Raw genomic sequence first — 12,359 nt, forward strand, 5'->3', positions numbered from 1 at the left:
TATTCTGAGCTGACAATACACACACACACACACACACACACACACACACACACACACACACACACACATGCTTCTAGGAAGGTCACATTGTATGCTTTGTCAGGAGATGGCACTTGACTCTGTGTGTGTGATTGCATGTCCATATGAGCATGCACACATATGTGTTTAGATATCTGGTCAGTGTACAGTACTGCATGTCCTTGTGTGCATGACTGCACACATGTCATAGTTTGCATGTGCACCGCCACATGCATCAGTCTGTAATTGCATGTGCCGCACATGCTTACATGTCTACATGTAGATTTTTGTGCGTGCAAGACATGGGCTTGTGTCTTGTTGCACGTCCACCAACAGGACTGTTTGTTGTCTGTGCATACGCTGGTCTGTGTTCTTCCCACTGAATCATTGATGAGCCTGTAATACGAACGCTGGCCCTCCTATTTCTTCCCCTACCTTCTGTCATCAGTTAGCCTCCTCCCAGTGCTGCTTACAGGAAGACCAGTATGCTGCTCTGACAAAACACAGGCTGCAAACCTGTCTTGGAAACTAAAAAAGCAACTGTCCAAAATGGCCAAAGCACCACAGAAAAACACAGTCATAGCAACTTTTAGGCTTTTCCAGTTATATATACACATGAATGACCAAACTTTAATGAAAGAAAATGTTACTCACTTCTTGCAGCTCACCGTGCCATAACGTACACAGATTTATTCACATTTTGTGGTACAGTCCTATTAGTTTTACTCTTTGGAGTTAAGTACATTATTCCGTTCCAGTCATTGATTACTTGTGGACATGAAACTAAATTTAACCAATAAAACTACCCCCAAAAAACCTGGAGGGGTTGAAAGATGACCAATTAGTTGATCAAGAGAAACATCAGAAAAATATTTCAATGTCTGATTAGTTGTTTTTCACTTTTTATGCAATGTACTAAGAATTCACAGGCTGTGGCTTTTCAGTTGTGAATATTTGCTGGTTATCTTAGTCATAAATGATAGTAGGTTGAAAGTCTTTGGGTTTTGGACAGTTGGTCAAAAAACAAGCCAAAAAAAAAAACCAACAACAAGAACAATTTTCCACTATTTCCTAGCATTTTAAAGACCAAATAATAAATTTATTAACCATGGAAATAATTGTTCTTAGTTTCATCCCTAAAAACTGTACTTCCTAATCATACTTTTCAACAATGGTGCCAGCAGCATCATGAATTGCTTTATGGGGAAATTGGCCATAACAAATTCAGAAGAAAAACAATTACAGTAAAACACAGGACACACTAACATTTATACAGTATTTTAACAAATTTGATTTGAAATGATACAATGGGAATAGTGGAAACAGCCTTAGCCTCATTAGTAGTCTTTAATGGAAATTACATTGGATAAATCATATTACATATGACTGTTTTCTGAAAATTTCTGAAGAATATGTTGGTGTTATTCTACAGTTCAGAGCCCCTTCTGTTAATTAATCTTTTCCACTCCTCAATCAAAACTTCTCTGTTTCTCTATTTCTATTTTTCTATTCTCTTTAACGTAATGCAGCCTAAATTAGATTTTGGGAAGGCTGATTCACATGGATATTTCAAAGGTTGTTCACAGGAAAAAAAACAAAAACAGGAACCACCGCTGTTTTTTATGCTCTTCCTAAGCTGCTTTTATTACAGTATAGAAAAACAGCGGAAAGAAGGAAACTTTGGGATGACATGACACATTTGTTGTGACTCAGATTCACCTCTTTTCACAGTGAAATGAAACATGTATTTTAGTCCACCAAGCCTCCAGAAAGGCTGACCCCAGACACAAGTCCAGCCATCCAGGGCCTCTGGCTCAAAATGAGGACCCTGTTTTGGTGGGAGTGGTCCTGCATCCTGGATTCCTTGGAGATGCCAGTGTCTTGGAGCCTCCAGAGCAACCAGTAATTTGTTTTGATGAGTTAATTTAATTCTCTGCAGGAGTTTGGCGCCGAAGGGTCCGACTCCAGTCTGCTTTTTTTTTAGGAGTGGATGGTTGAGGTGTGAATGGTGCTGCCATGCACTCGGGAAGACCTGGTCCCACAAGCACTTAGCATACATCTGAAGTTAAAAGTGTGTATTTATGTTAAGGGGATCTGTGCCTTGGTTGACGTGTAATGTTCACAGTTGAAATTGGTCATTGGGGTGTGATGCGTGTTGGCTTTTCAGCAGCCTAGGAAACATTTACAGGATATTTCAGCATGTGTCCTTGTGTTGGTTTTGTTAAGTATGAGGCCCAATGGCTTTTGATGCCACCTTCACTATGTTCACATGTGCTTTCAACAACACAGCCCGGGTTTACATTCCTCACCTTGTTTCTAATGTTCAAGTCCTTTTCCTGACCCGCTCCACATATTTCATGCTTTGCTGTTTATAGCTGATGAGTGTGAGTATTGTTGTGGCAACGCTTCCTCAGGTCAAGTGCCTGGCATCGGGCCCAAGTGGATTATTCTAATCTGCCTTGTTACTGACTACTTCTTTTTTCCGTCATAGTCACAGCTACGAAAGTGGCTCAGCATGGCTTAATATTGCTACTTCAGTGTCTGTGTAGTCCCTCTGTGTTGGTAACAGCACATGAGGAAGTGGTCTGCCTTGTCTACCAGTTTATAAGCTCTCTAGTGTGGGCTAATGGTTATTCCAGAGAGCCCAGACGCCACAGTGTGGATGTCTTGGCATATGTTTCTGCAAAAAGGGTGATTTAAAAAAAAAAAAAAAACGACAGATGGGCTGAAGCTAATTAATTTTTTATTTGCCATGTTACAGAGCATGTGTGCACCATCCTGAGTAAGCAGGTTTTTCATCACACAGTAAGTCTTCTGTTTATTCACATTTACAATTATGGTATTTGGCAAACTCTTTAATCCAGAGAGAATTACAGAGCCGCTCAACTTTCATGATTCAAACAAACAAAACCAAATCAGACCAGTGATGACAGATATATGTATTTAATGGCAAACAAATCATCCTAGTGATTACGTGGCCATAAGGTGCAGCTGTGAGTAAACATGATGACTACACTTTGTAGGTTCAAATTATTTTCTGTGGATTAGTTCACTATTCTTTCTATTGGAAATGCCTCATGTTCTTGTTTTGGATTAGAGCTGAAACAATATAAACAACAACAACAACAGTAATAATGATAATTATTATAATTATAATTATAATACTCTTTACCTACCTGTTGTAGCAAACAACAGGTAGGTAAAGAGTTTTGTGCGTTCTCTCTGGTATGAATATTTAGAGGGGTCATCTCAAAGCAGGCTGATTGGGACAACTTGAAGCTGAACTGCCACCTTTTGTCTCCAGTACCTTGACCCCTAACCTGGATGTGGCTGTCCATCTGTTGTGTGAGCCCACTCGCTGTTATTTCTTCCTTCCTCTCAAGCAGTGTGTCCTGGGACTCATGTGATTCTGGCATACAGTGTGTTTCCATCCATCTCAGTGTAAATATTGGACCACACACACACAGACACACTGGAGCACATCTCCAGGGACCATTGAACACGAGAAGTGTGTGCCTGTCTGTGAGTGGGCTGGGAATTGGGACTTCGTATATGTGCATCGACACGCTGACTGTGTGTAAATCACTTTGGAGCAGAGCAGCTACAGGCATGTCTATGGCTAGACAGAAATGTTCCTGGTCCAGTATGTGTTTAGCTTTTTGTGTAATCAGTAAAATATCCAAATTAATATGTCTTAAAAACATGTATACTTCTCACACACAAGAAAATGATGATTAAGTAGACTAACTGCAATAACCCTTGTCAGGAATTCGCACTCTGGTTTGTATTGATAATACAGTCTTATCTCTCTGTGTACATGCAGCTGAGGTTCAGGAGATGTAATTCACGCTACATTAATTTTCTATAAAGTTGCATCAGCAGTGATTTTCCCTGTCATAAGGTCCGCCGTTGGTTTTATAGTTCCACTGGATGGAAAAAGGTTTATGTGAGCCACCACACATTGTGGGTTTATTTTGAGACAGTAGATTGGAGTTTTTGTGTGGTCTCGTGTGTGAATGGAAATGAGTCTGATCGTGTCTCAGTGGAGTCAGGAAGAACAGACACCAGCTACAAAGAGATGGAGAGATCATAAGCCAGTCACAGTCATATGACAGCACACATCCAATCAAGCACATTAAAATCATTAGATTCAGTGAAATAAATGAGGGATAATTGGAAAACATGTTGGAGCCCTATTTCTGAAATCCAGTTCACGCTGAAAAAGAGTGTGAGTAGACTCGAAAATTAACACTAGTACTTTGCCAAACACTGGCAGATCTGAGATTTTGCTTCACAGTCTGCACTGTCATCCAGTTCATTTGGCAGTTCTCTGGAAAAAAATAATTCCCAGTTACCAGGGGATCATCATTATTCATCCTCTTTTTTAATTGTGTGGTTTCCTGCTGCATCTTTTGTCAGCGATTCAGGTTCTGTGTGTGAGGCACTATGGAGATGACAGTTATGCCTTTAATAGAGCCTGCCCAATATAACCAGCTGATATAACCAACCATAAACCTAATAATAAAATCATAAAATAAGAAAAGACTTGCAGCTATCTGGAGATAACTGGATGATTCTGGAGCCAATCTGCAGGTTCCAGATAGGGGCTAATCATAGGCAAAACATTTTGCCACATACTGCATATACAGTAGTGATGAAGTAGTGATGTGAGCAGGCTAAGTGGACCCTTCTGTTCCAAAAAGGTTTTCAAATTGAAGTTTCAATCCTATTTCAAAACCACGTTTAAAACAATATAATATCTGTTAATTATTGTATCAAAAGTGACAAAGCTATTTAAAAAATGATCAAAGTGCTCATTTAAGACCTCACTTCAATCTTTATTGCACTGTCTGAAATTTGGCTTGCTGCAAAACCCAAACCAGACAGTGTTCAGTGACCTTTTCTGTAACTGCACCGTCTGCAGGTTATTAATTTTTTAAAAAGAAAAAAAAATGTTTCATGTGCCAGGGACTTTCTTTTTGCTGTGGTATTGTGTTGAAAGAGCATTGACTATTGTTTTTCATTATAGTAGTATTGTATCAACGTTTAAAATTCTGGCATAGTGACAACGCTAATGCACACAAACTTGAATACATTTTGCAATAATACTGGAGATGACTGGGATGCAGTGCTTCCCGTCCTTCCTTCCTCTTTCTTCTCATGTTCTGCAATGCTGATGCCATCTGTTCATTTTCATTGATCGGACAAGTTCGCCTTAGGATAAGAGACAGAATGGAGGGGAAAAGAGAATCTGGCGTCAGGTTTGCCAGTCCCCCCTCCACCCTGCAGATCAGTTTCTGACTCATCGAGCGTCTAATCTTCACAGTGTGCAAACCAATACCTCTCCACTGACCCGACCATGCAACTCTACACACTGGAGACCAGACCCAGAGCGTCTGAAAACGAGCTTCTGCCCACACAAATGCTCAAGTATGCACACACAAATGCATTTCTCTTGCAATACAAACTAAATCCCCACTTATGTACACACACACACACACACACACACACACACACACACAAACACATAGCCTCCTACCTTCCAACGGAAATCACAAAAATGCTTAACCATAATTTGTAGGGTCACACATGCTTTGACTTGTTATTGAGTGTTGTTAAGACTAAACTGTTTTCTAGACAAGCACCACTTACAAGGATGAGGTTTATGGTCAGACCCAGAAGTCCTCCCTTTTCCTACGACCATAAAACCTCCTGCATGATGTGCTGCATAATGCTCTAGTTTAGTCACCATTTGGAAAAACAATGAAAGACATTCCAAGAAACTGTAGGAAGCCTTTCATCCCTGCTCTTTACTTCTCTCAAGTCCATAAACGGATGACTGATGTCCAGATCCACAAGGCTTTTTTATTCTGTCATTTTTCCTTTTTTAACTTTCCATCTGCAACAACTAACCTTACATTTAGTTATGGAAAAGGCTGTCTCACAAGTCAACCACCTGCTGCCTTGGTTGGCGCAATTCAGTCTTCCGGTCTCTCTAAGAACTCATTCATACCTACATGTGTTTTCTGCAGAGCGAACATTTTATTGAGAGTTCTCACTGAGACGTCATCAGAGGTGAAGTGATAGCAATTAGTCTCATCCACTCATTGGAAGCTGGCACATTCATTTCTGGCTGTCTATCTGGATTACTCTTTCCAGAATGAGAAATCATAATCTGGCAGGGTGTTATCATTTCATCATTTTGAGCTTAGGAGCATGTGGTCTTTGTCTGTGAGCTGGCTGAATGGCTGAGGACTTGCTGGCTAGCTGACTTTCCCACCAAGCAGCTGGTGTTTATCACAGGAAGCTGAGGTTTCTGATTTGAGGAACTGACATGGCTCTGTACCTCCTCTCATGGGGGTCCTCTTAGAGACAAACTCTGTTGTCATCAAACTGAATGCTTTTATTTTTTCTTTTGCCTGAAGAAATTTTAGGCCAACTGAGGTTGTTTTGTAGTTGTTCGGGAGCCTTTTTGCTGTTAAAATAACAAACTGAGCCGTAACCTAAGCCCTCATGATTAAAGGTCTTAAAAGATGGAGGTTGTGGCTGTTAAATTCTGATAAATGTTCCTTTTACACTGGAATACTCCCCAAATTAACTACTGCTGACACTGCATCTATTTTTCTCATGAAGACAATTCAATATTTTGATGTTATGTAATAACTTATTCTGTTAAAACAAGACATTTTTCTTATAACAGTGCTTCATATGATCGCTGTTATGCATGGTGGCACTGGTTGAATACAGTATTACGGAAATGTTCTATTGTGCTTTGGCTTGACAAAAATGACTCTTATGTTTGCAGTTATGCCTCTCAAGAGACCTGTTCAGTGCCGCTCGGCTGGTGTTTCACTGTTGCAGCAATCACCTCTTTTCCTTGAGAGCTCTTTCTTGGAGACCATGAGGTTAAGCACAAGGATATGACTTTTCTCTTCCACTGAGCCCAAAGACTTCCACTGCTTTCTAAACAGGACACAGGTTAAGTGGGCTAGAGTTCCTCTTGGAGTGGGAATTTCACAAAGAAAACTCATGAGATAGATTAGCTATGCGTGCTTGCTCCAATCATGTCTGGTTCACTGTTAACTTACTTTTTTAAAGTTGGCAGGGGTCTATTGTTTTAAAAGATTTTCATTAATATACAAGAAAACTGGCTGATAAATTTTTTTTCATTATTGTCTTTTATTAGGAGCATGATATGAAAATATGTGTCCTATCTCAATGCTGTCCATAAATCACTGTTGAGGAAGATGAATTTCATCGGATTTACAAAAATATAACACATCTGCAGACAAGAATAGATAAGACACATTTACACTGGCAACAGAATCTAAAAACAGTCAAAACTAAAATAAGAGTGAGATTAATAAAGGGGTGAGGGAGTTAAAAATAGAACAATGGAGGAAATGAAATCCTCATGGATCTTGGCATGTTGTCGTCTAATGATAGAGCTGAAGAAAATATCATGCTTTAACTTAATTAGTCAAAGTCTGTCTGCATGCAGCAAGATGATTCTTGACGATACCTGTGATGAGATATGTGTGTGTTTTATGTTAGACTCATGGCTGGGTGTGTATGTGTGTGTGAAATGTTTATATGGTGAAGTGAAAGAATCTCTTGGTTGGTTGTTTGGGTATGGGCACTTCCTGTACATTTTGCAGTGGCATTATTTTGTTTACAGGGAAATCCCTTTTGTTTTGTCCTCCTCAGTGTGCAGTAATATAACCACTCTTTATGCAGTCATGCTTGGGTTAGCATCTGAAATAGAAACAAAAACCTGACCTGGGTGTCACAGGAAGCAAAGGTAGGTGGGAGCAGGAATCTCGCTGACATTATCATAAACCACTACCTTTTAAATTCTACTGGAAAACACCCACTCTCTCTCTCTCAAGTAGCTAAGTAATATTGTACTTCTTACAGTCAGAGGGTAGTGCTTCTACAAAATGAACTAAGCCTAATGATTTTCATGATTGATCTGTTCATCATTTTTTTTTTTGATTAATTATTTAATATATCATTAAATAATGGAAAATTTTGGTCAAAATATCCTCAGAGCCCAGGGTGGCAACTCCTGTACTTTTTGTCAAACTTGCAGTCAAAAATCCAAAGGCATTCAACATACAATCATATTAAACAGAGAAAACGAACAAAGTCTCTCATTTGAGATGCTGAAATGAAGAATGTTGGCATTTTTGCTTGATTAATAACTTAAATGACTGCTTGGTGATTGAAAGAGAACAGATTAATTTTTTGTAAGATGACTGATTTATTCATTGATAAAATCTTTTCAGCACTAAAATGAACAGGAATTGTAACTCAAAGAGTATTTTCAGTTAAGTCTTGACCTGAGCCTTCTAGGTGAATAATGTCTTTTAATCATTCCCTACTGTTGTACCATTAAAGCTTGTAATACGTAGAGCCTAGTCTTGTCATGACACGGGAATGTCTTATTTCGATACAATACCTTTAAAAATATCGACATTCGATGCCATTTTCAAGACCACCATGAAAAACGAATTTTAGATTTATATTTAAAGATAGATATAATGAAGCTATAACATGAGAAGAAGACAGCACTGTAGGTAATTGAGAGAAGGTGGGACTGTAGGCACTACAGCAATGTGTGTCAGCTTGCTGTGGAAGAGAAAATTAAGTGAGAAATTGCACCTGATACGTGAGTATCAATGCTGCAAAGAAAGTACTGAAAACATTTCAAATATTCATTTTCAATATCAATATTTCACTATTTTTGACAACACTAGGGCCTAACATTTCTGCATTAAAATTTTTATGAATGCTAGACCTATACTTTTTGAGTTGTATACATACATTATCCCAAATGTCGCCAGCAATGTTCAAACACAGGGAAATCCGTATATTCAAGATAATAGAAATGTTGAATATGTCAGTGACCTCTATTGGCAGAATTTATGTATTCTGCTTTAAACAAAGCCTGAATTAGCTATTAGCACTTCCTCTTAGCAATGTATTTATGCATTTGCAGACAACTGTCACTGCGTTATTTTGATACTGATGAAATTTTTATCTTTTTCAGGCAAATTTTGGAAGTATGAGGTGCTTTATTTCCTATGCTTTCTAAGTGGATTTCTATATATGTTTGTTTGCAATGGAGATTGTAGACTGAATTTTGTAATCTGTGTTTCATGTCTGCGTATTCAGATTTGACTGCACAACTCAATCAGCAATCAGCAGTTTTGAAATACCGTAATTATCTCAGTGACTTGTGTGTCACAACCACCACTGCTGTAGCAACTGTTGATCATGTTGGTGAGTGACACAAACTACAAAAACTAACTTTCTGGCTTGCACCTGTCCCTCTCTCCTCACGCAATATCTTTGTTTCACCCTCCGTGCCTCCCCACCAATTCTCCCACACACCCCTGGGGAAACACGCCTTACAGTTTGAAAACCTCTGTGTTAGATTATCTCACAGGTGGCATTCTGCTGTGCCAGTTGAATGTCAGTAATCCACTTTAAGTCCTGCTCTGCCCAGTTTGACAGCAGACATTACTCAGTGTTCTTTGAAAAGGTTCTGTCTCTGTGGTTGCAGACTTGGCTTTGGCACTTGTGTAACTTTATCTGACCCGGACTGTTATGTAAAACTGAGCACCTCTCTGTAAAGTGAGCTGTGGGCATGAGACAGGAAAATGACATTCACGCTACAGCGGTGCAATATAAATGTGTTGGATTTGTGTACACATAACACCAAGAAGTTAAAAAACCTCTCGTCTCATCTACCATCTATTCGTGATAAAGGGAATGAATCGTTTGTCACAAGGGATAGAAAGATGAAAAGACTGAAGAGGAGGGAAAGGCGGAGAAAGACTTTCTGTTTTTGGAAAATTGTTGCTGTAAGCTTATGAAGAAAATGTGTCTCTGCTGCTCAGCATGGAACAGCTGGGGAGCTCAAAGCCTCTCGCTTGCAATCCACTCATAGGGAACATGAAAGGTGTGAAACGCCTAAAAGCCTCAGAGTGCTTGAGGATGTGGTGAGAGCCAGTAATACTGGGATGATTAGGTATCTGATGACCTTCTTGATGAAGGGCTTTGACAAAGATCACAGCAGCCACAAGTAAGAAGCTGAGCTCATTTTTTTCTCCCTTAGACACATACTGTACACACATAACACACCAACTCATTGTCCTCCACTTTTGGCCTACGTTGTGTTAATACCTAGTTTTAGCCAAGTGGCCAGAACATTGGTAGCTCTTTGTGTGTCCAAACAAAATAGAAAAAGTGAATACATAATCAGCATGTTTCTTAAACACATTCTTGAGACAGCTGGTCAATTGGCGGAGTATGGCGTCCCTTTCAGAAGAAGTATGAGAAAATCCAAGAAAGATGGATGTTTTCAACAAGTTATTTGTTTAGATCTTGAAGCTAGGATACACGGGAAGGATCAGAAATAAAAATAAATCAGATAAAAATTTTACCCTATTGTAGAATTACTGTACATCATTTTTTAATCACCCAATGTTAGCTGGGATTGGTAAAGGACAAACAGTTACAGTTAATGGATGAATATATATATATATATGCAAGTCTAGTTTGTTGTCTTTTCACATAGCAGCAAGTATGCTTCATATTAAAAAGCTCCACTTGTCCGGAAAGTCACAAACATGTCATCCTCCCAGAGTCTATGCCAGGCATCTGTTATTATTTATTGATCTGATGACCCACTTTACCAGGAGGATATCATTACCACTTTACAGTAATGAAGATGTTAAACTCTGCAGGAGCTCCTGGTTTTATTTTCTTTCCTGACAGAAAATAAATCAGCAGCTATATTGGTAAATGATAACTTGTTTCAGCCTTTTTTCAGACTAATACTAGTCAAATATTCCCATATTTTCAAATGTGTCATATATAATAGTAAACATGATAACTTGGGGAAATTAGAATTGGCATCTTTTCCTAGTTTGATAAATAACAATAACAATTGCTTACAGCCCTACCCATAATACTTAGGTCTTTTTACACTTATCCGAACTTATCCAAAGTTTATTATTAGCTATTCTGTGCTCTGGAAATTTTAAACCCATTACAATTGGTTATGAAACTGTCTCAATTTATTACTGATGCCTTTATATGAGCTTCATTAGCAAACAAGAGTACCTGTGAGACTGGCTGCCACTGCCATAAAAAAAGAACAAAATCCAATGAAATGAGCCTGGCAAAGTCACAGTGGGTAGTATGTTAGCCAGTCAAAAGGAAGCAGGATGAGATTTTTATTTAGATAATTTTATTTTTGACCTTATATTTGGAGGTTATGGCAGTAGAATCACTGCCACTTTTGTCCACAGGAGCCTCCAAAATCTGCAAATATGAAATGTCCTCATAGTAGCTTTAAATATTTGTCATTGAGGATTTGAATTTCATTAAGGCTACTTTATGTAAAGTTTTGCAAGTACAAAAACTGTGAAAACTTGTATGTATCATTGCCAAATAATAACTGTCTTTGTTATGTAGATGTGAGGTATGGGAAATGTTGTCACATGAGCCAGCATTGTAGCTTAAGCCTTAAGGCCTTAGTGCCTGTTGCTCTTGGCTGGTAATGTATCAAGACCTACATTTTACCTTAGTCATGCAGTAGACTTAGCAGATTAGTTAATAGCATACACTAGTTCCCTGTTTGATTTTACTCATTGTCAGTGACCCTGTTAGAATATCTTCTGACCCATTTCTCAGTTTCTCACCTACCCACACTGCCTGTGGTTGAGTTGTTTATTTCAACAGAGCCATGCCTTGTGATCCTGAAAGTGTGTCACTCTTTGGCTTTCGATACCACCTAACCATTTCAAACATTACCCAATATGAAAGCGCTGTGCAGAGAACTGTTAATTGTGGGTGTGAAATTGTTGATTGATGCAGGCTCTGTTTCCCTGGACACAGTTACATGTTGCCCTGTGGCGTACATGTATGCTTAATGGGACAGCTTGACATGTTGCACTGCGGCTCAGCTGGCAGTACATTCAAAAGGAGAAGTGCAGCCGTTAGCCTGCTTCCTTGTTACCATGAACACATGCTGTATGTGTGTATGTTTGCCTCTGCCTGTGTGTGTGTACATTTGTTTGTCATGTGTTGTGCTCCGCCGGCTGCCAGTGGGAATGGCAGGTGTCGTCCGTGCCTCCTAGCAGTTAAGTTTTATGAGGGCTTTTGTAAGTGTGAGGTTGCTGTTCCTGCTGTCAGCAGCACACTGTTACAATCCCTGACCTCGGCCAGCAAAGTCAGTCTCACTGAGCTCTAGATCTATTGTTGTAGGACTGTGTGTCTCGGTAGCTAAGCAGCAGTTGGCATGCAGCCACGCCGAGCTCTGTGTCATG

At 39.3% G+C, this 12,359-nt stretch overlaps 1 protein-coding gene across 2 annotated transcripts in view; it reads left to right on the top strand.

The window, feature by feature from the left end:
• The window catches only part of peli1b (pellino E3 ubiquitin protein ligase 1b), a 45,218-nt gene that overhangs the window by 8,246 nt on the left and 24,613 nt on the right, over nucleotides 1-12,359 (top strand). The window contains exon 1 of one of the 2 annotated variants that reach the window (XM_084735316.1): nucleotides 5,060-5,448. The exons of the other annotated variant lie outside the window; for it this stretch is intronic. The gene's annotated coding sequence lies outside the window, so the exon portion shown is untranslated. Of the gene's footprint in view, nucleotides 1-5,059; nucleotides 5,449-12,359 lie in introns of those variants that run through there. 2 annotated transcript variants of the gene reach the window in all.

The sequence above is a fragment of the Lutjanus erythropterus genome, chromosome 14 (assembly GCF_056507025.1).
Source record: "Lutjanus erythropterus isolate fLutEry1 chromosome 14, fLutEry1.hap2, whole genome shotgun sequence".
In the NCBI taxonomy this organism is placed as follows: domain Eukaryota; kingdom Metazoa; phylum Chordata; class Actinopteri; order Lutjaniformes; family Lutjanidae; genus Lutjanus; species Lutjanus erythropterus.